This window comes from Suncus etruscus, chromosome 2 (genome assembly GCF_024139225.1).
Source record: "Suncus etruscus isolate mSunEtr1 chromosome 2, mSunEtr1.pri.cur, whole genome shotgun sequence".
Lineage (NCBI taxonomy): Eukaryota > Metazoa > Chordata > Mammalia > Eulipotyphla > Soricidae > Suncus > Suncus etruscus.
Window position 1 is genome coordinate 57074915 of NC_064849.1, and position 27411 is coordinate 57102325.

The 27411-nt window shown below is 36.7% G+C and overlaps 1 protein-coding gene and 1 non-coding gene across 2 annotated transcripts in view; one reads left to right on the forward strand and one right to left on the reverse strand.

The window, feature by feature from the left end:
• Positions 1 to 27411, reverse strand: part of NUBPL (NUBP iron-sulfur cluster assembly factor, mitochondrial) — a 227027-nt gene that overhangs the window by 109919 nt on the left and 89697 nt on the right. The gene's annotated exons all lie outside the window — the stretch shown is intronic.
• Positions 643 to 745, forward strand: LOC126002792 (small nucleolar RNA U13). The gene has a single exon (XR_007493427.1). It is a non-coding gene; the product is annotated as a small nucleolar RNA U13 (small nucleolar RNA).

The following is a 27411-nucleotide window of genomic DNA, read 5'->3' on the forward strand; positions in this document are numbered from 1 at the left end:
TATTGGAATCTGTCTTCAATTGTAGGTAGCTTACTATTATACCATTAATACTCACAATTTTATATTTCTTTTAGAAAAGGAACCTAGATGCTCAAGACCCTCAAGATCAGTGATGGCTAACCGTTTTGAGCCCGAGTGCCCATACTGCCGCACAAAACCAAAGAATGTCCAGCCTTCCCAATGACCAGTCCAGCCCTGCTGCCAGGTGAGCTGCAAAGCAGACACAGGCACACTGGCCTCCCGCCATGCCGCGAATCTTAATTGCGGCCCTTACTGCGTGCCAGCTGCAAGGCCTTCACATGCCACCACTGACATGCGTGCCTTAGGTTCGCCATCGAGGCTCTACCAGGGATCCTCAAACTTTTAAACAGGGGGCCAGTTCACTGTCCTTCAGACCATTGGAGGGTCTGACTACAGTAAAAACAAAACTTATGAATGAATTCTTATGCACACTGCATATATCTTATTTTGCAATGAAGAAACAAAACAGATACAAATACAATATGTGGCCCGCGGGCCATAGTTTGAGGACCACTGCGAGACAATAGTTCATGGTGTGGACTTCTCTACAGTGCTCATTACCCTAATCACTTCATTTTCTAGACTTAAAAATTATGATTGTTTTTAAGAATGCTCTATAGGATTCTTTTCCCGTTCATAAGCATGATGATCAGGTTTTCGCACTCCTGTGCGATGTGCCTCCCTTTCAAACTTGTTATGACGTCGGCACATCACCCTTCTGACATGAATAAAAAAAAAAAAGAATGCTCTATACACAATCTAACCCACAAAGCCTTTCTTCAGTAAAGTTTACCCTCACCAATCGTTATTGGCCTAGAAAATAGAAAACCTTTATATCTGACTTGTCAGTTTTATAATTTTTAAGCGTTCTTTTTAAGTGTCCTATTTCACCTGGGTAAGCTTCTCAGCTGTAACCCATAAATCGATCCTCAGTGTCTGTCTATGTGTGTGCATGAGTATATGTGTTGGCCACCTCAACATTGTGTAATGTCCGTCTATAATATACATAATGTCTGTCTTTAATATGTATTGTATATTATCCTTCCCTGTTATATGAAATGCTTCCTTCCATCCTTTGCTTACCACCTTACAGATTATATTCTAACACTTCATTCTCTCACCTCCACTTGTTATTTCCTCCCGTTTAACCCTTTTTATCCTAAGTTCTTAACTCCTCAGGAAGTGAAACATCCCCCTAACCGAGCCAGCTGCCAACCAGCTCCCAAAGTGAAAAGACAGATTCCCATCCACCTTATCTCAGCCCTAGAAGAAGCTGCCAGTGCCACTGCTGCTGATTTGCTCTCTGAGGCCCTTTTCCCCTCACTTCCCTTCACTGGGGACTTTAGCTCACTACCAGATTCAGTTTCTGAGAAGTTCCCAACCCAAGGGTATTTCCTGACATGTGACTGTTGGGAATCATTTTTTAGACTTCACAAGGCCAAATCACAGGCTGAACCTGTGCTCCAGATTTTAACCACCACCACCACCAGTCCTGCCACAATATTTCAAAAGACTTGAAGGGGACATATATATCTCCTTTAAATATTTTTTTAGATGTATTTCCTCAAAAGGTATAACCCTTACTGTCTATCTTCTTCTGTCGCAGCAATGTCCCCTATTTGGGGGGATCTATTTAGTAAGGAATACTAGTAGATAAATTTCTCTAGTATGATGAGTTCATGTTAGAACCAAGTTATAGGGAATGCTTGGCTTGTTATTTTTACCCCCATATGTACCAGTAGCACCATGTGGCATTGTTCCTTTTTGCATAGTCACATTAAAATGGAAAAATCTTATGTGTGCAAACAAATTCTTATCTAATAAATAGGAATACATAAATTTTATATTGCAGCAGGGCCTTACACTCTGAACACTTGTCATAGTGACTGACTTAGGCTTCAGAAGATCAGACATTGACCATTCACCCCTGAACATTGGACTCCATCTATGGAAACAGCAAAGTTTTCTACACCAACACAAGCACCAGGAAAGACCCTCTGGCTGCCCTGGTGTTAACTTACTCCAGAATCGGTTCACATGACACCCTGATAACTTGGTAACAGGAACAACCTGCTTTCAGGGCAAGGTTCTCTGCATTGACACCTACTGGTGAGATGAAACCAGAAAACACTGCATCACACTGACTTTGACATAGGATCTCTAGAAATCAGGATCTCTAACTTCAGAAATCTGACAGAAACAACCTGGATTATGGAGAGTTTTACTGGGACCACAGAGAAAGACTTTGGGGTTAGAAAAGTTAGCATGCATGGAGCTTGTAGTTGGTCTTATGCCAGAACACTTCATGGGTAAGGTCTTCCTGTTTTTAGGTCAAAGGTTTTCCTTTTTATTTTCCTCAAATTTTGCTGTGCCTATGTGAACAACAACTGCCAGACACACACATTTTTTTTTATTTCTTTTTTATATATTTTTCACCTAAAATACAATTAGTAGAGGCAGTTTTTATTCTTGGGCACTTGTAAACATGCCCCAGAACTAGTTAGAAGCAATGATATATTTCTTAAATATATAAAATTAGCCAAGGTCAAATAGTTAAACAGTAATGAATCTGGAACAAGGTCAGGTCTTGTAGATGGAAATCTAATGCTCCTCCCTGACAAGATAACAGTTTTTATTGTTTGTTTGTTTTTTTTTTTGGTAGGGTTTTTGTTTTTTTGGAGGGCAGAGAGGTCTTGGGTGTCACACTCAGCTGTGCTCAGGGTTTACTCTTGGCTCTGCACTCAAGAATTACTGCTGGTGCTTGGGAGACTATCTGGGATGCAAGGGATCAAACCTGAGTCAGCTGTGTGCAAGGCAAGTGCCCAATGCACTGTGCAACCAATTCTTCAATTAAATTATATCTTCACTAAGAATTTGAACCAGGAATATTTTAGGTACCAGTTAGTAACACTTCAGAAACATCAGCTAGCCCTAATCCAGAAACTATCTCAGATATTTGGGCTAACTACTACATGCTATATAGTGGGCAAGCAATACTAAAATAACCTCTCCATAAATAAAGAATTCAGAAATCTTCCATAGCAATTAGCCACCAGTATTCTATGTTTCTTACTTGTTTCAGTGATCTGATGTCCATTTCCATGGAAACAGAAAAAGAAGTGAGAGGCAGCCAAGAGAAGAGATGTCAGAACTTGTCAGGTTTAGTGGCTGAAGCTGAAAGCTGCAAATGCCTTTTTTTTTTTTTTTTTTTTTTTTTTTTTTTACAAACAGTGTCAGCTGACTTCTGGCACATAATCAATTCTCAAGTTAGGCCATGCTAGCTTGCTTATAGAAGCATAAAGCTAAAGAACAGGCTTAGAACATTTGTTTTTGTTTTCTAAGAGCAGGGTTAAGGGGGAGATACAAAAGCAAGCAAAGATACATGCAAACTGTTTAGAAACTAAATTTCAAAAACATAAGAATGCCAAGAAAATTTTCAAATTTCATAAAATAAACAGAATGGTTTCTTAGTTGTGTTTAGGGGAAATGTAGGAACATCACAGAGATTAACTACAATAAATAACACTAGGGTGGAGGCAGGGAAGAGACTGAAGCAGTGAAGCAGTGAAGCAGCTTGTACAAAGAACCAAAGTCAAAAATATACAGGCTTTTCAAGCACTTTGAGGCGTGCAAGAGTTCTGGTGAACTGGGGAAGAGGAAGGAATCAGGCAGACTTCTACAAAGGTGACATCTTAGGAAAGAAAAGAAGAACAATAATGTTTTAGAGGAGTGTATGTTAGCAAGAAGGAATGGCACAGGGGAGTCCTGCAAATAAATTAAAATAAATTCAGAAATAAAAAATGTATTTAGGGCAGTTGAAAGAGAGAAGAGGACAGGAAGAATGAGTTGTAATCATAATAATAAGGGCCTTATTTCATAAAATAGATTTTTTGGGGAGCCACACCATTTGAGGCTCAGGGGTTACTCCTGGCTATGTGCTCAGAAATCACTCCTGGCATGGAGGAACAATATGGGACGCTGGGGGATTGAACCACGGTCCATCCTAGGCTAGCGCATGCAAGGCAGACGCCTTACCTCTAACGCTACTGCTCCAGCCCCTAAATTTTTTTTTTAATCCAGTAAAGATGGGGAACCAGAGTGAGAGGTGGGATGGGGATTATCCAGGCAAATCTCAGCCCAGCAATACAGTTCAATGCAGTCCTTGGGCTCAGAGGTACCAAGCCATCAGAGCAGTGCTTTGGGGGAGTTTGAGAAGAGGATGCAAGGGGGAGGAAGGCACATAGTACAGGTGATGGAGGATAAATTTAAGGTTTCACATATGCTAGGCCTATGTTCAACCACTTGAGATTTCTATCTGGTTTTCAATTTTAAACTTTTATCTATAAAACAGGTATCACTAAAGAGTCTCAATAAAGTGAAACCATGATGAGAAATGGATTTACATCAGATTACTCAGGTTATACACAATCATGTAGAGATACAGCTATGGAGTCTGTGACAGCTCTGCCAGAAAGCTCTGCCATACAACACTAGAGAAAAGAATAGGAGAGAAAGGAAATGAGAGAAGAGGATGTAAGGCATACAGAAAAGTGTGAGAAGGTTGAGTTAAGGATAATATCAATATTTTGGCCTGAACTGCAAAGTAGATCATAGTGCCAATCAACAAGATTCTATAACAAGCAAAAGGTATTTTGCTTGTTGTGGAGGACAGCAATAAGCTCTTTGAACTGAACCTTAACTGAGAGACCCTAAAGCTATTTCCAGTATCTACACATCAAAATTATATTGAATTTATCAGTTACACACAGAATTGCTTATTCTATATTTTAAGAAACCATACTGGAAATTTGGTCTAGGAAATTATAAAGCATTCAAGGTCATCGGTAAGTCAGTAGAAGAATAGGCAACCTATACTTAAGTTAAGAAAGAAATTAAACAAATAATTATGCAGGCAGAGTAGGCAAAATTAGGAGCTGCAGTGTAGCCACCACAATAAGGAACTGAAAGAATAAAGGCTCTCTGGTGAAATAAATAAGCATTTCCAGGAAACAGTTTCAGAAGTGTATCTTGGGAACAAACAACTGAAGCAGAATGAAGTTGTTAAAGGCAATCTTGTTCAGGAGATGAAGAAATTAAAAGGCTAAGATATTCAGTGGATCATCTACCAAAACTCTGGTCGTACAAGATGGCAACTATAAATGAAAAGAGGGTTTCACTATCAAATGCAAAGTGTGATCAAAGAAGAGAGGAAGAAGATGACTATACATTTAAGAATGCTGACTATCAAAATCAAAAATAAATATAAAGTGTTAAGGTAGCTGTTGCTCCAGGGAGTAAGGAAGATATGAAATTTTATTTCACACCCAAGGGTATAGTAGTGAGTGAATTAGCAATATCCACTTAAGATTGAATGAAGGACTGAGAGATACCTCAGAGATTAGGGGAAGCATATGTTCATATGTACGGTATCCCAAGTTCGATCTTCAGCACTATGTGTCCCCCCTCAGCACTGCAAGGTAGCCCTAATAGTCCCAAGCACCTCTAGGCCTAAGTAACTTCCATAGGACTTCAGCAATGACTGTTCAAACAAGTTGGCCACTTGAGTGGCCTTGAAGTCCCCTGAGAACAGCTGAGATGAGTGGGGGATGGAGGAATAGTTAATTAACTCTAGAAGCCCAGGCCAACTGTACTTCAAGGAATTCCTTTTCTGAGCTACCTTGCTTCAAAGCTTTTAACAACAGTGTTACATTAATATCCAAATTTAGTTTTTTGCTAACTACAATAGTCAAGGTAGGATAACAAACCAAATGTCTAATGACAGATGAGTGGATAAAAAGGTCATTGTATGTATATACATACATGAACATATATAAAAATAAACATATATATTTATAGAATACAGTTATAAGAAAAGATGCAATCTTGCAGTTCATAGCAGCTTTACAGGCAAAAAGAGAATGACGTTAAGCAAGATAAGTCAGAATAAATATTGGATGTGTTATGAACAAAAACACTGGAAGTTTTATGGAAAGAACTAACAAACATTTGTTATGAAGAGAAATACCTTTCATCAGATGAAAGAAATATCTCTCATCTATGTTATGTAAATAAATAAGCATAATAATGACAAAACTCCTTGGCCTTTGTAAAACAGAGATTACCAAGCCAGGGGAAGAGGAGGAGAGGAAGGAAGAGATGGATTAGAAGTGACAGAGGACAGCAGTGGAGGGCCCTGGATACATTAGTGGTGATGAAGGTAGAGTAATCTTCTACATCAAAACCATAAAAGTTAACACTATTTGAACTCTGTTAACTATAATTTAAAAAACACCTTTGTATATACCCATTCTTTTCACTTTCAAATATGCTTATTCTACAAATTACTATTTTTCATATTTATATCTGTCAGGAAAGAATTTAACCTTCAAATAAAAGAACACTGAAAAATTATCCTTACACCTCAGTTTCTGGAAAGCAATCTTGAAGGCCTAAGGCCTAGGACTAGCCATGCAGTAATTAAAAACTTCTCATAGAACAGATGAGCATCCCTGTTGGCAATATCCCATGCACAGTATCACACATCAATGCCAAGAAAGCTCCACATCTGGTAATTCCCCAGGCACTATCCCATGAACTTTTTCCCTTGGCCAACTTTAATATTTCTTTCCCTTTAACCAAGCACATGTGTGAGCTTAATAATTTGCAGTGAGTTCTAGGAATTCTTATCACAAATATAAAGCCTAAGGTGGTTTTGGGAATCCCCAATTTACTTTTGGCCACACCAAGTGGTGTTCAAGCTTTACATCTAATTCTGCATTCCAGAATCACTCCAATAAGGTAACAGCAGTTGAAAATAGAATCAGTGAGCTGGAAGATGAGATGCATAACAACTCCATATAGCAGAAGAGATTAGAAAAAAAAAGCCTTAAAGCAAATGAACAGACAGTGGAAAATTACTCAAAGAATGTGAACAAACGAAAATAGAAGTTTTTCGGGAGGGAGGGGGTGAAAAAAAAAAAAGAAAAGAAAAGTCTTTGAAAAGCTCAACAGAAACAATATAAAAATCATTAAAGTCCCAGAGACCTAGGAAGAAAATCCCCCAGGAAAAATCAACAGTCAAGGACATCATTACAGAGAAACTACTAGAGCTAACGACTACAGGAAACCAAATCCTACATGCCCGAAGAGTAAAAGAGGCCCAAGGAAAAGCACCCCAAGATATATCCTAGTCACAAAGACAAATCCCAGAGATAGGGATAGAATAAAAAGCAGTGAAATTACATTCAAGGGAGCATTCTAGAGATTTACAGCAGACCTGTCACAAGAAACTCAAGGACAGAAGGCAGCGGTGGAACATAGTGACAAAACTCAATAAAATAAATGCTTCGCTAGAAAAGTGCACCCAGCCAGACTCACTTTCAGGTTTGAAGGAAGGACACATATCTTCATGGATAAAGAACAACTCAGAAACTATGCAGACTCAAAACCAGCCTTAAAAGAGAGGCTGAAAGGTCTACTTTAAGACAAGACTGACCAACAGACACACCAAATCTCTACACAGAGGTGGCATTAAATCTTATTACAATTATCTCTCTCAATGTCAATGGACTAAATACATCAGTTAAGAGACACAGAGTGGCAAAATGGATCAAAACCTTCTGCTGCCTACAAGAAATACACCTGAATACTCAAAACAAACATAGACTCAAAATCAAAGGCTGGAGAAAAATCATCCAAGCAAACAACACCCTTAAAAAAGCTGGAGTGGCCATACTAATATCAGATGACACAGACTTTAGACTCAAAAAAGTTGTAAGGGACAAAGTTCGATTTTGTACTAATCAAGAGATATGTACAACAGGAAGAAATCACAGTCCTAAACATATATGCATCCAATGAGGAACCAGCAAAGTATTTAATACAATTGTTGACAAATCTTAAAAAAGATATCAATAACAACACAATAATTGTGGGAGACCTCAACACTGCCCTGCCACCCCTTGATAAGTCAACCACACTAAAACCCTACAAAAATATATGGCTCTAAAAAGAGAAATGGAAGAAAGTGGACTAGTAGATGTATCTAGGGCACTCCATCCTCAGAAACCTGGATTAACATTCTTCTCCAATGCACATGGATGATTATCCAAGATAGACAACATGCTACCCATAAACATATCTACATAAAATCAAGAGGAGAGAAATAGTGCAGACTACCTTCACTGATTACAAGGCATTTAAATGAGATGTAAACTACAAAGGGACACAGAAGAAGAACATTAACAACTAGAAATTAAATAGCCTGCTACCAAACAAATAGTGGGTCCCAGATGAAATCAAAGAGGAAATCAAAACTTTCCTGGAAACAAATGATAATGAATACACAAACTATCAGAATCTATGGGACAAAGCAAAAGCGATACTGAGAAAAAAAATTATAGCTTTGCAAGCACACATCAGGAAGAAAGAAGTGGCCTACATGAATAGCTTAATGATACAGCTTATAAAATTAGAAAATGATCAACAAATGGAACCAAAAATAGGTAGGCAAAATAACAAAGCTTAGAGCAGAAATCAATGAAGTGGAAATCCAAAAGACAATCCGAAAGATCAACGAAAGCAAAAGTTGGTTCTTTGAAAAAAAATAAACATGATTGATAAACCTCTGACAAAACTCACAAAGAAATCGAGAGAAACTTAATAAACAAGATTAGAAATGTAAAGGGGGAAATCACTACAGATATTGCAGAGATTCAAAGGGTAATCAGAGATTACTTTGAGAAACTCGATGCCACGAAACATGAGAACCTGGCAGAAATGGACAAATTCTTGGATCCTTATAACCCTCCCATGGTTAAAAAAAGATGAGGTAGCATATCTGAACAGCCCCATCACTACTGAGGAAATTAAAATGGTGATCAAAAATCTTCCCAAAAGCAAAAGCCCAGGCCCAGATGAATTCACTAATGAATTCTTTCAAACCTTTCAAGAGGAACTTCTACCAATTCTTTTTAGGCTCTTTTATAAAATTGAAGAAACAGGAACACTTCAAATAGTTTCTATGAAGCTAACATCATCTTGATACCAAAAGCAGACAGAGAAGCTGCCAAAAAAGAAAATTACAGACCAATATCCCTGAAGAACACAGATGCAAAGATCCTCAACAAAATTCTGGCAAATAGAATTCAATGCATCATTAAGAAGGTCATTCACCATGACCAAGTAGGTTTCATTCCAGGAATGCAAGATGGTTTAACATCTGTAAATCAATCAACATAATACACCATATCAACAAAAAGAAAAACAAAAACCATATAATCTTATCAATATATTAGAAAAAGCATTCAATAAGGTCCAACACCCATTCTTGATCAAAAAAAAATCCTCATCAAGATAGGAATGAAAGGAACTTTTCTCAATATAGTCAGGGACATATATAACAAGCCAATGGCAAATATTATTATTAATGGAGATAAACTAAAAGCCTTTCCCCTAAAATCTAGTACAAGTCAAGGTTGCCCTCTTAAACCACTCCTATTCAACATAGTACTGGAAGTACTTGCCATAACTATTAGGCAAGAAAAAGATATCAAGGATATCCAGATAGGAAAGGAAGAGGTCAAGCTCTCACTGTTTGCAGATGACATGATAGTATATTTAGAAAACCCTAAAGACTACCAAAACGCGTATAAAAACCATATTCATATAGCAAAGTGGCAGGCTACAAAATTAACATGCAAAAGTCAATGGCCTTGTTATACACTAATAATGATAGAGAAGAAATGGACATTAAGAAAACAATTCCAGGGGCCCGGAGAGATAGCACAGCGGCATTTGCCTTGCAAGCAGCTGATCCAGGATCAAAGGTGGTTGGTTCAAATCCCGGTGTCCCATATGATCCCCCGTGCCTGCCAGGAGCTATTTCTGAGCAGACAGCCAGGAGTAACCCCTGAGCACCACCGGGTGTGACCCAAAAAACAAAAATAAATAAATAAAAGAAAACAATTCCATTCACATTAGTGCCCCACAAACTCAAATATCTTGGGGTCAACTTAAATAATGAGGTGAAGTAACAATACAAAGAAAACTACAAAACCTTAATTCAATAAATAAGAGAGGACACAAGGAAATGAAGACACATACCCTGCTCATGGATTGGCAGGATTGATATCATAAAATTGGCAATACTCCCCAAGGCATTGTACAGGTTTAATGCAATCCCTCTAAAGATGCCCATGACATTTTTCAAAGATGTGCATCAAACACTCCTGAAATTCATTTGGAACAATATGAATAGCTAAAGCAATACTTGGAGAAAAGAATATGGGAGGCATTACTTTCCCCAATTTTAAACTGTATTACAAAGCAATAGTTATCAAAATAGCATGGTATTGGAATGAAGACAGATCCTCAGATCAGTGGAATAGACTTGAGTACTCAGAGAATGTTCTCCAGACATACAATCAACTAATCTTTGATAAAGGGGCAAGAAATCCAAAACGGAGCAAGGAAAGCCTCTTCAACAAGTGGTGTTGACACAACGGGATAGCCACTTGCAAAAAATGGAACTCAGACCCCCATCTAAAACAATTGATATCAGGCCTGAAACCATAAAGTATATAGAACAATACATAGGTAAAACACTATATAACATTGAGACTAAAGGCATCTTCAAGGAGAAAACAGCACTCTCCAAACAAGTGGAAACATTGATAAACAGATGGGACTATATTAAGCTGAGAAACTTCTACACCTCAAAGAAAATAGTGCCTATGATATGAAAGCCACCTACAGAATGGGAGAAACTATTCACCCAATGTCTAGACAAGGGGCTAATATCTAAGATATACAAGGTACTGACAGAACTTAATAGAAAAAAAAAACATATAACCCCATCAAAAATAGGGAGAAATGAACACACTTTCTCAAAGAAGAAATACAAATATCCAAAAACACATGAAAAAATGCTCCACATCACTAATCATCAGGGAGATGCAAATCAAAACTACAATGAGGTACCATCTCACACCACAGAGACTGGCACATATCACAAAGAATAAGATCAGTGCTGGCAGGGATGTTGGAGAGAAAGGAATTCTTATGCACTGCTGGTGGGAATGCCAGCTAGTCCAGCCCTTTTGTAAAACAATATGGAGATTCCTCAAAAAACTGGAAATTGAACTCCAAGATGATCCAGCAATTCCACTTCTAGGGATGTACCCTAGAAACAAAAAAATACAATACAAAAATCCCTTCCTCACACCTATATTTATTGCAGCACTATTTACAATAGTCAGACTCTGGAAACAACCAAGATGCCCTTCAACAGATGAATGGCTGAAGAAACTATGGTACATACACACTATGGAGTATTATGCAGCTGTCAGGAGAGATAAAGTCATGAAATTTTCCTATACATGGATGTACATGGAATCTATTATGTTAAGTGAAATAAGTCAGAGGGAGGGAGAGCGACACAGAATAGTCTCATTCATCTATGGGTTTTAAGAAAAATTAAAGACATTACTGTAATAAGGCCCAGAGACAATACAGTTAAAGGCTACCAGCTCACAATTTGAAGCTCACCACAAAGAGCGGTAAACTCTGTTAGGGAAATAACTACACTAACAACTAACATGACAATGGTAAAGAATGAGAGAAGTAGAATGCCTGTTGCGAATACAGGCGGGGGGGGGGGGTAATTGGTGTTGGGAATGTTGCACTGGTGATGGGGGGGTGCTCTGTTTATAATTGAAACCCAACTACAAACATGCTTGTAATCATGTGCTTAAAGATTTATAAAATATATATATATATATATACCAATAAAACCTTTTAATCTTATTTTTCTACCTTCAGTTGGATTTTAAATAGTAAAATAAACTAATTATAAAGATCTAACAAATTTGCTTATGTAGACATATGTATATGCTGGCATAAGCAAAAGAAAAAAAAACATTTTAAATGTTTTAAATTAACTTTGAGTTATTTTTTTTATGAACTTCTTAAAATAAACAAAGTGGGGGGAGCAAGAAATATAGTACAGTAGGAAAAGATCTTGTCTTGCATATAGATGACATGAGTTCAATACCTGTCATCATATATGGTACTCCAGCCATCAGTGATACCTAAGTGCAGAGCCAGGAGTTAGGCCTGAACAGCGGATGTGATCCAAAAGACTAACTTAAAAAAAAAGTTAAATAATACTATATAAATAAGTATAAACACCCATATCTATAAATATAAATCAGTATGTTGTTTAATTATAAACTATAACATAGCCTCAAAAATATTTAACACAATAAAGGTACAAAGAAACCCAAAGAACCTATTGCAGTAGAGATGCTGCCCAACCATGAGATAACAGTCACCATGAGAATTCTACATTGGGACTAACAAGGCAGTCATTAGATAAGTAATAAGAGAGAAAGGTAAATGAAAAAAAATGAACTCATTATCAAAATTGCCATCAGTGTCTTTCATCATTCAAAATTTAAAAAAATCTTCAAAATGGCATAAAATCACTCTACAGTGAGTGACTGTGAAATAGGTAAGAATTCAATCAGCATTAAAGTAATCAAAACAAAAAATAATCACTATGTTATCAAACAGAAAGCACCATAGATTATAATATACTCCAATATTTTCTATACTACTTAAGAGGAAAACAGTAATTAAACTGATACAAAGCCAAGATAGTACTGAATATAAGAAAACACTCCACTTTCCAAAGATATTATAATTTGAAATATACCTAGCCTAAAATAAATTAGATATAGAATCTACCTATATATAAAAAGAGGTCATAACACTAATTTTCAGTAAAATTCATCAATCTCCTCAGAGCTAGCTCAGAAGTTCTTACAAGTCTTGAAACCTATGAATGCCCAGCAAGCTTCTGTCATCCAAGTGACACAGGATTCTCAGCCCTGCACCTAGGGGGAGAGGGGACAGTTTTGCCTCCCCAACAGGGGGCACAGTTCTAAGAAGTCCTTCTGAGGATCAGGAAGTGTTCTAACATGGCCTTATCCAGGCTTTCAAATTATGATTGTCAAAGACAATTTTCTTTGTTTTTTCTCCTCATACTAGACTCAATTCAAATCATTGTCAGTTTGTATCTGCAACATAAAAGAATAAATTAAATGTTCAAGGTAGAAACGAGATATCATTAGGAGTTGACAATTAAGTTTCTTCTTAAGTTATTCATTTTCTAAATAAATTATTTTAGTCACTGATTTTTGTTACTAAAGAATTATCTCTACAGTATCCCTTTGATCAATGTATTTCACTGACCTGGTACATATTTCTATTAGTGCATTAATTTTAAGGGGTTAACTGTTTGCCAGAGTTGGGGGTTTTGAGGGCCACATATACAGTGCTAAAGAACTATTCCTGGAGCCGAAGCGATAATACAGAGGCGTCTGACTTGCATGCGGCCAACACAACGAACCCCAGTTCGAATCCTGACATCCCATATGGTCCCCCCAAGCCTGCCAGGAGCAACCTCTGAGTGCAGAGCCAGGTGTAATCCCTGAGCACCACTGGGTACAACCCAAAAAAAAAAAGTACTATTCCTGGCTTTATGCTCAGGAGTTAGCCTTGGGAGTCCATATAAGGTGCTATGGATTAAATTGAGGCTGATTGCAATGCAAGGCATATGCCTTAATCCCTGCACTATCAAGGAGCCCTAAAATGGTTAATTCTATCAACTATCTTTAAACAAGACAGAATCCAGCTCTACCAAGAGTCAACTGTCCTGGGTTTCCTATAACTTCCCTTCAGACAAGTAATGACAAAATGGGTGATTTTCTTGATGTTATCAAATGCAAAATAATATATCTAATCATCTTTGGTCTGGCCACATTTTTTTGTACTTGGACATAATTTAATGTACCAAAATTAGGTAACATTTGAAAACAAGCAAGTAATTTAATATTTCAGCATCAATATTATACCATGAACTGTAAATGCAAATAATTTTTAAGATTCTGATGTGTTAAATAACTATTAACATTTGAAATAAGAACAATATTAAATATCAAGAGATTAACTTAGAACGTATCACAGCATCAATAAAAAACATAAAGCCACCAAAGTAGAGCTATAAACAGAAGAATTTTAAGAATAAAATAAAACACATTTCAATCAAGAAAAAAAGTTGCAATCAACAGGTCTGGAGAAAAGTAATACAACAGTATCAATAAACATGAAATGATTACAAAGCAAAATACTGTTATAGATCTTGTTGAACAAAAAAGATCCAATGAGCATGCAAAATACTAAGCAAAATGGTCTGGCCACATTTATATCACTTTGTCCTTTCTCTCTCATAAAATATTTAGTTCCTTCTTCCTTTTCAGTTTCAGGTCTAAAATTTACACAAAGGGCTATGTTTTTCTCTATTTTATTCTTACTTTTCTATTCAAATGGCAAAAGAATCATAAATAAAATCTATACTTCACTTGAATAGTTAAATTGTACTCAGTCTCATCATTCTATATTCTGAGAGTAAGAATCCTGGTTCTTTATGCTCCATTGATAAGAATTAAAAAAGATATTATAGGGGTCAGAGTGACAGCACCATGGACAGGGCATTTGTCTTGCCCTTGGCCAACCCAATTAAGACCCCCAGCATCCCATATGGCTCCCTAAGCCTTCCAGGAGTAATTTCTGAGCACAAAGTCAGGAGTAACCCCTGATAGGCACCGAGTGTAGCCAAAACAAAAATAAAAACAAAAAATACTAGCAAAGACAAAACAGTATGGTCATATATTTCTTCTTAGAAATATTTGAGCCAATGCAAGGAAAGGAAAACTGGTAACCATTTCTAGAACTTCAATTTTTTCTAGAATTGATATTGCTTGAAGACATATTCTTCATTCAGGTGAGAAGATCTGACCTAAAGGAAAAACAGAGATAGAAAATCTAAAACTATACTGAAAAGCTGTAGGGAAGAATTTCAAGCAGATAGAAGAAAAACTTTCAGCAAGGAGAGAAGAAAAGGCAGTGTGAAAAAAAGGGCCCGGAGAGATAGCACAGCAGTGTTTGCCTTGCAAGCAGCCGATCCAGGACCAAAGGTGGTTGGTTCAAATCCGGTGTCCCATATGGTCCCCCGTGCCTGCCAGGAGCTATTTCTGAGCAGACAGCCAGGAGTAACCCCTGAGCACCGCTGGGTGTGGCCCAAAACAAAACAAAACAAAACAAAACAAAACAAAAAAACACCTAGTGATATACTTAAAGGAAGAATGGATGGAACAAACTAGTACTGAAAAGTCTAAAACTTAGGTAAGAAATTCATGATCAAGAATAATATAGTGTCTCCATCTTCCAAAGGACTTGGATTGATCTAATGCCAATCACTACTATAAATGAGAAGAAAGTGTGGCTCAACTACCTATCACCAGAGGGTTCCAGAAGGAGACTTTTTCAACACTTTGAGAGACAGAGTTCTCCCAGCTTACAAATTGCTCCTCCCACCCCTCAAACACACAAAGCAGGTACTGAAACTATCAGTGGCTAACAATAGAGAAAAATTAATTGATACACACACACTTATATTCTGGTTGTTTTATTTATTTATTGTTTTTTCTTTATTTCATTATCCATTTAAACTTTTAGATCACTAAGAAGCTTTAACAAGTGATAAAGCTATACCTACTTTCATAGGCAACAGGGAAATAAACTACTGAATTGACTAGATCTAGTCTAACTCTTGATAAGTTTTGCATAAATGATGGGACAAGGCCAATCTAAAAAACTGTAATTGCTTTCTGTCTTAGCCATCTATAAGAGTGATATGCTGAGGGAGAGGGAAGGGAAAGAGAATATGACAACATTATAAATTACATATGTTTTACATATTTTAGTCATTACACTGAGTATTTGGTCATCACACTGAGTTGGCAGTACTCATGTAAATCAAACTTAATACTTAGCAGAAAAATAAGAGCATCTTAATTGGGGGGAAAAAAGCAGTAACTGATATTCATGGGCCATTTCTAACTTCTGAAAACTTGTTCTCTTTTTTTGTTTTGTTTTGTTTTGTTTTGTTTTGTTTTGTTTTGTTTCGGGGCCACACCTAATGGCGCTCAGGGGTTACTCCTGAGGGCTTGGCTCTGCACTCAGAAACAACTCCTGGCAAGCTCAGGGACTATATGGGTTGCAGGGAACAAACCAGGTCCATCCCAAGTCTGTCCTAGGTCCACTGTGCGCAAGGCAAACACCCTGTTGCTGTGTTATCGCTCTAGCCCCTAATCTTGTTCTCTTTTAATGCTAGCAGATTCCTTAAATGACATAAAACCTAAACAAATCTGACTCTGGTACCCGTCCTTATTAAAGTACCCCAAAAGTCAGTGCCACACTATACTTTATTGTAGCTTTGTTCTCTAAGTTCCAACTTTGATTGCTTTAAATAAACACTATGAGGGCCGGAATAATAGCACAGTGGTAGGGTGCTTGCCTTGCACGTGGCTGACTCAGGATGGACCCGGGCTCCATTCCCCACATCCCATATGGTCCCTCGAGAGAGGAGCGATTTCTGAGCACATAGCCAGGAGTAACCCCTGAGCGTCACTCACTGGGTTGGCCCCAAAACCAAAAATACATACATAAATAAATAAACAAACAAACAAACAAACACTATGAAAAATATTTTAAAAATCTCAAATTTTCTAACATCTAAACTAAATATCCTGCCTAAAAATATGTCAATTAGAAGCAATTCTCTACCAGGGAAGACCCTACTGCTGCTCTGACATCAATTTACTCAAAAGAGTCTTCCCATAACACTGAGAAGATTTAAACAACAACAACAACCTGCATACTGGACAGGGCTTTCTGCATTGCCCTTTAATTCTGAGTTGAAATTAGACACCGCTCCACACCATCCTGACTTCAATGTACGATATACAGATTCCAGGACCTTCAATACAGAAACAGGATACCAACAATAGAGACTGTAAAAAATGTAACTATATGGGCACTACAGAGAATGACCAGGATTGGACAAACTAGTTCGCCTGGAGCCTAGAAATGGTCTTATGTCAGGAAACTTCAGGGGTAAGGTCTCTTTGTACTTAGGCCAAAAGTTTTTTCTTTCCATGACCCCCATACTTTGGTGGGCCCATGCAAACGATAATTGCCACTCTGACATTGTTTATACAGTGCTCCTTTGATTCTAAACCTTTAAGAAACCACTAGTAAAAATATCTGGAACTGCAAAAAAAAAATGGTTTACATTAGTGTTAACATATATGCTTTTAGTTAAACTAGCATTCTGGGGGATAAAGGAGGGAGAAAGGGATATATGCTTGGGAACAGGTATAAAGGGAGGACAACACTGGAGGTGATGGATATTCCCCTGATTCAATGTTAATATGTACCTAAAATACTACTGTGAAAGATATGTAAGTCATTATGATAAAAAACAATTGTGTTTTTAGAAATGTTCTTTGACTTACATGTATTAATATATCATATTAATTATATGTTATGTTATGTTATGTAATGTTACTATATTATGTCAGTTTACCTCAATATGTTAATCAATTTTGTCTCTTAAAGAAATTCTTACAACAAAAAAATATATACGTCAAAGGTGGGTCTATAAATAGCTTTATTTTACAATTTTGAAAGATGGAACTATCGTTGTATCCTCAGCAAGTAATCAATACCTAAACCCTAAATATAAAACAAAGTATCTTCTGCCAAAAATGACAAAAAGTCCCATGATGTTTTAAAAACACAGCAATTATCTGATAACAACTCAATAGATACTATTAAATAAATGAATAAGTCCCTGGTGGTCCTAAGAAACTCCTACCAGATTCATCAAGCTAAATTATTTACTAGATAAGAGAGTCTTCAAGCAATATTCAAAAAACTATCATAAGGTCATTATTCCTGTCCACTTATCTACAGGGGTTTGCTTGAATTTTGCTTTTTGGCAAACTCAGACTCAACAAACTACTCCCAACTCTGTGCTCCCTCCTGCTGAGTCAGGATGCCAAGAGCACCAGGGATAACACCTGGACCTCCTACATGCAAAGCATATACTCAGCCCATTGATCTTTCTGGCCCACTAATTCTACAATTTTAAAAAAGAAAGGAGAATTCAAAACTGAACTTAAACAATTTCCTCTAGCCAAGAATGCAGTCCTAAAGAAATCTAACAGCAAGAGATGAGTTTTCATTAAACCTTTGTTTCATATATAACAAAAATTCTAAGTCTTAATTCTCAGTACTTAAAAGTAAATCTCAGCACCTAAAAAAGTAATGCCCTATACAAATGAATTAATTTTCTTCATCATATATCCCTCCATAAAGGTCTAGTAAAATATTTTAAAATATGGGCTTGGGGCCAAGTGATAGCACAATGGGTAGGGCATTTGCCTTGTATGCAGCCAACCCGGGACCAGCCCAGGTTCTGGGCATCCCGTGTGGTCCCCCGAGCTTACCAGGAGCAATTTCTGAGCACAGAGTCAGGAGTAACCCCTGAGCACTGCCAGGTGACCCAACCCCCCCAAATAAAATAAAATATGAACTTGCTCAAGTAAGATGATGCTTCAGAAAGCATAGAGAACTGGTAAGGTCAGATGTTCAAAACTAAATAAAGACGTTCAGTAACTACATCTATAATTAATGTGAAATCTGTGAACCTTTTCCATGCCACGCAATAAATTTCTTTGGTACACTTAAGATATGGCTAACTTAATTATCTTAAGAATATTATTTAGTTTTTTTTCTCTCTGCCAATGAACCTCTAAAACTTAGTGTTATAATATAAATCTTAAAATGGTAATTTATATTAGTTATATAATGCCAAAGGAAGAAACATTAATAACTTTATTATAAAATACTATCCAAATGGTATGACTTTATTATCAAATACTATCCAAATGGTATATGACTAAAAGCAAATGGTATATAACTTTATTATCAAATACTATCCAAATGGTATATGACTAAAAGCAAGTCAGTTGAAGTAATTTATTATCAAATACTATCCAAATGGTATATGACTAAAAGCAAGTCGGTTGAAGTAATTTTCTCAAGTAACCATATATATATCTATAGATAGATAGATAGATAGATAGATAGATAGATAGATAGATAGATAGATAGATAGATAGATAGATAGATAGATAGATATAGATATATATTTGTAGGTTTTGGGTCACACCCGGCACTGCTCAGGGGTTTTTCCTGGCTCTGTGCTCAGAAATTGCTACTGGCAGGCACGGGGGACCATATAGCACGCCGGGATTCGAACCGATGACCTTCTGCATGAAGGTAAACGCCTTATCTCCATGCTATCTCTCCGGCCCCAAGTAACCATGTTTTTTAACAAATCAGAAGATCTCTAGATCTATCTTCACTGCCAAATGGAAAGGAATTGGGTATGCCTTACACTAATAAAGTTAAAGTTAAATATTCTATTTATTGCTTGATAATTTAAAGTGAAATATAATAATTAATGGCATATTTTTGTATAGAAGACTTTGAAATCAAGTGGGTATAGATTACAAAACATATTTTTGTTATATTGACCATATTAAAATGGTAATAAAATAATTAACATCGCACACTGGCAAATGACTCAATAAAATCTCTTGCCTTAAACATTATAGAAAAGAATTTGGTTGTTAATGATCCTATTAAACATTAAGTGAGAAACACACTTAGTAAAGCTTCTTGCTATTTGAGAAATGATGTAGCAACCTCCTTTGGCTCTTCCCATGAGAGAAGCTTAGGGAGGTCAATTTTTTTTTTCATTTTATACAAGATTAAGCAGAGCTTAGCTCATTCTCAAAAACAAAATTCTTTAGAAAGCCAAAGGCTGAGAACATTCCTTATTCAGAACTGAAATTCCATTGTCAGAGAAATCACTAATACCAACTATCAAGGGAAAATGTGTCGTTTCTATTGCAGGATCAACTAAAGTGTAACTGCTTCTTTAGTTGCTAGGAAACAGCCAACTCATTATATGCCATTATCAGAACCCTAGAGAAGCAAACTGGCATCTGCTTCGCATTTGGGGATACTGGAGGCTGAAGTGAAAGCGCTGAAACTGCTGCCAAAATCCCCGGTCTCCAGGGTGTGCACTGTGACCGCAGCAGGTGCTGACATGAGACTAGCCTTTGAAGTTTTCCTTACTGCAGCTCTTTATCTAAAAACTAAAATAATCTTTTTTCTGAAATCCCAACTTTCAAACTCAAAGATTCTGAGACAAAACTTTTCCTCATTTACATTTAAACTAATTATATCTTTGCTTAAATTCATACTCAAGAATTTTACTACATAATAAAAGTTTTTAGTCTGTAATTATTCATTGAGTAAAATATAGTAAATGCTATGGCATTAAAAATGACATACTAGTGCTTATCTGCCTAGTTTCCTTAATTGATAATAAAGTTTAACTTCTATTTTTATGGACTGATAGACTTTACACAATATATTACAAAGTGCATTCATGAATAAAAAAACATGTACTTATTAACTGCTACTCTTTGTTTTCATAGATGAGGCAGAAAATAGATGAAATAACAAACATAAATTGCTACACATTGGCTAGTGGAAACCATGACAATCCTGCCTATTGATTCTAAAGCCTAAAAATTTAACTATCCCTCAGAAGAATCTGCAGATGTTAATTAAAAAGAAAAGTTGATAAACTGTCTTCTTTGACCACATTATAAAGAATGAACCTGACAGGGCTACCTATCCTCATAAAATTGCCCTGTCTCCCACACTAACACTTACTTAAATTCTTACATCTGCAACTCTCAGCTAAGTAAGATTTTTCGATGCTACCATATACTTTCATTCTTAAACAACAAGGGTTATCAAATTTTATAAAGTAGGTCACTCAGTTAAAGCTGAAATGAGATATATATATATAATAATTTTTAGTATATGACCCAAGCAACATTTAAAATATACCTATACCAAAAAATATTGTCAATATGTGCAAATTTGACTAGGTGTTCCGCATTTTATATGGTAGCCTAATTCCTACTTCACTGTGAGATACCTTTAGCCTAGAACACATTTTTCCCTTACTTTAATGGAAACATGCCATTTTCCAATAGCTCGTTTCCAACCTCCATTCCAAAATTTCTACTGTCTCTCTTTCCTGAACAAAATTAATTTATTTGTCACTTTTCACACTTGTTCCTTCCAAAGCTATTAAACTATCTTATACATCCTACATGCTTTCTAGTTATTTGATTTGTTTAATTAGACCTAACCTCTGTGAATATCTCTTTTGACTACCTTCCTGGAAATAAAGACTTGACTTCAATATATCTTCTCTAAAGACCTGGATAAATTCCCACTCTGGATATTTTTATATGCCAATCCCAGCTTTGAAGTATCAGAAAATTGCTAAAGACAGTCACACAAACAGAAAAAAAAATCTGATACTTAACATCTAGTGAATCATTTCTTCTACACAAGAATCCTACTTCTCTTTTCATTCCTTTTTATAACTCCTCTAAAATAGTTAAAAAGCACTGTCTGAAACCAAGAACTGGTCGTTAGCAGGATCACTGAAGGGGGAGGGTTTGGGGAAGGGACACGGGAATATCATAGAGGGGAAACTAACACTATGTTTAGGTACTGGGATGTGATATGCGTAAAACTCATATCACCATTCTATAAATCATGATGCCAAAAATAAATTTTCATAATATATACATAAAATAAAATGCACTGTCTACATAAAATCATAAACCAAGAATCACATGAATTAAAACTATTTAAAACACAAACTCTTTGCTCCCCTCCACTAAAAAGAAAAAGCTTTAAGTGGGAGTGTAAACAAAGAAGCTAATCTGAAATAGTTTGCTCTCAAAGTCATTTTTATGAACACTGAAATCTGACAACCATATTCTGTTGACTAAACTCACAATATATTTTTCTTTGCTGAGATAATGAAGAAAATATGTTTTTGTGAACCTCAATTTTAGTGCCATGCAAGAAAAGGTTCCGCTGAATACCATTAAGGTTACGTTTTTATTTTCATTTTATTTACCAAACATGTAATTACAGGCCTATTGTCCCCAAAATTTTATCAGTATAACTTTACCAGTTTCATTATATTCCTTTTTCAACAATCCTCACATTTTTCTAGACTTTTCAGGGCCTTTACATTGCATCTTTTATCTCATAAAAGGTTTAGCCACGTTCTTCTCTCTCTCTCTCTCTCTCTCTCTCTCTCTCTCTGTCTCTCTCTCTCTCTCTCTCTCTCTGTCTCTGTCTCTCTCTGTCTGTCTCTGTCTGTCTCTCTCTCTGTCTCTGTCTCTCTCTCTCTCTCTCACACACACACACACACATACACACACACAAAGACACACACACCTCTATGATCTATGCAAGTAAAAAAAGCTTTTAAGGATTTTCATTTGATACCTTTCCTCTTCTTTTGTTGTTGTTTGTTTGTCCATTGGTTGACTGGTGGGGGCTATTAGGCTATGCTCAGGGCTTTGACTCCTGGCTCTACACTCAGGTATCACTCCTAGCAGAGCACCAGAGACCATATGCAGTGCTCAGGATTGTGTCTGGTTAGCCACCTGCAAGGCAAGTGACTTACCTATCATACTATCGCTCAAACCGGATATAATTCCCTGATAATATTCTTTCATAAGTTCCAATCTAGAGGCAGGAGAGGACGAAGAAGGAAAAATGTTACACATTTGTTACAAATGTTACACATTTACCAGAATATACTTCTATCTACAAGGTTTTTACAATTAATATATTCTTAATGCCCTATAATCTGATTTTTAATATTTGCTCTTCTCCCTAAAGGATTACACAAGCTTCCATCTAGCATGTTAGTTATCTGTATCCTTTTCCATTCTCATTCTCTCTTACCTTCACACTTAGAACTCTCCTGTTGTGGGGCTGGAGCAATAGTACAGTATGTAGGGCTCTTGCCTTGCATGTGGCTAACCTAAGTTTGATCTCCAGCATCTCATATAGTCCTCTGAGAATCACCAGAAGTGATTCCTGAGCACAGAGCCAGGAGTAACTCCTGAGCACTGTTGGGTGGGGCTACAAAAAAGTAAAAAAAAAAAAGGGGGGGGGTCCCGGAGAGATAGCACAGCGGCATTTGCCTTGCAAGCAGCCGATCCAGGACCTAAGGTGGTTGGTTCGAATCCCGGTGTCCCATATGGTCCCCCATGCCTGCCAGGAGCTATTTCTGAACAGACAGCCTGAGCACTGCCAGGTGTGACCCAAAAACCAAAATAAATAAATAAATAAATAAATAAATAAATAAATAAATAAATAAATAAATAAATAAATAAAAAAAATTTAAGTACTGTCCTAAATTACAAAAAAAGAACAAAAGCTCTCCTGTGGTTGCCAAACCTGTCTACACACCAAAAAGCAGCTAGAGAGCTCAAAAAGAGCCATTTCTGGGTCATGTTAAGAGTACATGATTTGATCAGTATTAACTATGACATGAAGTTCAACATATTTTAAAAATCCCTAGATGACCCTAATATGAAGATAAATTATAAAATCACTGCCTCCAAAATTTGGATTTCATGTTACAAATCTTAGCTCTTTCCCTGTTTCTCAAGCTACTCTTTATTTCCCCATCTACTAACTTCATTTTCTCCAATAAAATAAGAAAATGGTAATATTTTAGATACACAGTGACATTGAATCAGGAGCATTCCCACCACCAATGTTTCCCTCCCTCCACATATTACTGTGAAAGATTTGTAATTCATTGTAGTCAAAATAAAAATTATTTAAAAAAATAAAAAGTAAAAACAATGTATGTGAACTTTAAGTGACAAAATATTTTCTTTTTTGTTATTAACCAATCTCAAAACACCTTTCAACTAGGGGAGAAGCAAACTACCCAGAAATGGGTGTGAGTGCTTTCTAGTGATTTTGGTGCATTGTCAAACTGGTGTGTTCCTTTTCTGAACTCTTCCCATTTGTAACCCTGAAGGAGGTTCACAGAATTCAAAATTTGCCCAAATATTATAAATAAGCAGACTTTTTAAATATAAAAAACAACAAACAAGAAAATAGTAATCAAAGAGAAGTCCTCAATCCATTAATCTTACTATAATTTATATAATACAAGTTAGGAAAGTAGGAGATGTCAGAGTAAAAATGATGGTGATGATGAAATCTAAAATCAAACAGTCTAAAACACCACTGATTATAAGGTAGAATATTATATTATGTGGCACTAAAAGAAAAATAATACCTTAGACAAAAAGGAATCAAATAGAACTCAATGTAAAGCTGGGACCCAAGAGAAACTACACTGTCTGAAACTAAAGGTAAATGAAATATGCAGCCACACTTCAAAAAAAAAAAAACTAACTGGGAGCTTATACTTTTTTGGGGGGCCACACCCAGTGATGCTCAGGGGTTACTCCTGGCTATGTGCTCAGAAATTGCTCCTGGATTATGGGACCATATGGGACACTGGGAGATCAAACCGCAGTTCGTCCTAGGTTAGCATGTGCACAGCAAATGCTTTACTGCTTGCACCACCACTCCTACCCCGATACTGTTTTTTAAAAAATAATAGTATCTTTATTTAAGCACCATGATTACAAACATGTTTGTAGTTGGGTTTCAATCATAAAAAAGAACACCCCTCTTCACCAGTGCAACATTCCCACTACCAATGCCCTCATACCTCTCCTCCCCCACCCCATGTCTGTAATTGAGACGGGCATTCTACTTCTCTCACTTATGTCATGATAGTTGTTAGTGTAGTTATTTCTCTAACTGCACTCACCACTCTTTGTGGTAAGCTTCCTATCATGAGCCACTACTTCCAGCCCTCAACTCAATTGTCTCTGGGCATTACAATAATGTATTTTATTTTTCTTAAATCCCACAGATGAGTGAGCCTATTCTGTGTCTATCGCTCTCCCTGATGTACAGCCACAATTTAGAAAATCTCAAAGAAATGTATACACTTCTCAACTGGAGACCTGAACGAATGGAGAAAAATTCTAAAGATGCATTCCAAATTGGTTCTCATAAGGCTTTCCCATCTGAGTTCATACTAACAGGGGGTTGCCCAAAATCCCTAACAATGAATTCAATTTATAAATGGCTCAAATTCAGAGTGTTCCAAGTGACTACAGAAACAACACAGAACCACAGAACCCCTCTTATAAAACCTAACTTCTAATTAAGGCTGAAACCATCACTTACAAGGGGCATCCTGATCAGAGAATTTTTTTACACATGCACACACGCATGCACGTGCGTGAGCGCACGCACACATACATACACACGAACACACTACACACACACACACAGTACATACACATTATGGTGCCAGAGTAAACACCTGTGCTTTATAACTGAGACACATGCCAAACTTTAAAATATATTTTAAACTACTCTGTATTGGGTAAGGCTTGAACGTACTTACTTTGCAAGCAGCAAACTTGGTTGGTTCAGTCCCCAGAACCCCATATATAGTCCCTGAGCACCAAGCCAGGGCTAAGTCCTGAGCATTGATGAGTATGGCCCAAAGACGAAGAAATAAACAAACAGGGCTAGAGCAATAGTACAGTAGGAAGAGTACTTATTTTGAGTCGAACTGGCTTTGGTCCCCAGCATCCCAATTGATCTTCCAACTCCTAATAGGAGTAATTTCAGAGCACAAAGCTAGGAATAACCAAGCCCTGAGCATCACCACATGAGGTTCCAAAACAAACAAACAATAAACAGAAAAAAATCCCACCCTATATTAAAATGGACAAAATATAACAATAACAGGGCACACTTACATGATGGTATGTTTTTTAAGAACAGTATACATATTAACTCAAATAATGCTCATAATGTAGTTAGCCCCATTTCATGTGAGGAAACTAAAACGAGGAGAGAATTTAATCCAAGAATATACATATGGGGCTGGAGAGATAGCATGGAGGTAAGGCGTTTGCCTTTCTATGCAAGAGGTCATCGGTTCGAATCCCAGCGTCCCATATGGTCCCCCGTGCCTGCCAGGAGCAATTTCTGAGCATGGAGCCAGGAGTAACCCCTGAGCACTGCCGGGTGTGACCCAAAAAAAAAAAAAAAAAAAGAATATACATATACTAGACATTCAGCATGGTTTGTTTTAAAGTAGATATGGCTTGAGAATACACATTCACAGCTACTGACTGTGGGGATAATTCTAGAAATATCTATACTTAAAGGGGCAGGAAGAGAAAAAAAAATCCTAAAGAGGAAAAGAAGATTATTAAATCTGCCAGTCTTAAAAAGTATTACTCATAGATGGAAAACTAGAGAAATGATGGAAAATTTCTCACTGGAAATAATGAAAGACTGAAAAAATAAATCAATTAATAAAAAAAGAGCATTTTTAAATGTAGCTGATGAAGGAAACAAACAGAATTCTATATATAGTAAAAAAATGTGAGAAAAATGAAAGCATTTCCAATAAATATTGAGAAAATCTTCCCCAGTAGACCACACAGCAAATCTTTAAACAAATTCTCCTGAATAAAGAAAAATTACAGATGAAAATATCATATCTAAAAAATAAAATAAAATACTCTTTAAATATGTCAATAAAAACAAAACAACAAAATTCCCAAACCTCCTAACTAATAAGAACTTATCCTGGAATGCAAGTATTCTCAAAAAGTCAAAGGAAATCACATTAATAAAATAAAAAGGCAGGACAGAGGAATAATACAGTGGGCAAGGCATTTGCCTTGCATGTTGCCCACATGTATTCAATCCTCAGCATCCATTACAGTCCCCTGAGCACTGCCAGGGTCTAGATTTGATTGTTTGTTTGTTTTTGGGCCACATCTAGTGACACTCAGGGGTTACTCCTGGCTATTTGCTCAGAAATCGCTCCTGGCTTAGGGGACCATATGGGACGCCAAGGGATCGAACCGCAATACATCCTAGGCTAGTGCGCGCAAGGCAGATGCCTTACTGCTTTCGCCACCGTTCTGGCGCCATGGCTCTAGATTTTTGAGTGCAGAGTTAAGAGTAGCCCCAGAACACAGCAGGTCTAACTCAATAACTAAACCAAAACAAAACAAGACAAACATTTTTTAATCAAAATAAAAAGCAAATTAACAACCTTGTAAACCATAGTGTTTAAATAAAATAATTTTTACAATCTAACAAAAATGCAAAAAAGCATAGTATTTCAATAAATCGGAGAAAAAAATATTTAAAAAAAACGTCCAGAGAATTCTGGACAAAAATGATGATAGAGGAGTTCCATGCTGTATTCCAAGAAAATCGACTAACAACTAACCAGAACTGGTGACTGGAAACCCACAACTTTAAGCACACCACAGAAGCCCACACAGAGTGCAAAAAAGAAAACATGGAAAAGACTCACACTTCAGTGGACAGAGTTAGGTAGATAGAGATGTGATGAGGTTGAGTTTCTGAGAAGAGAGC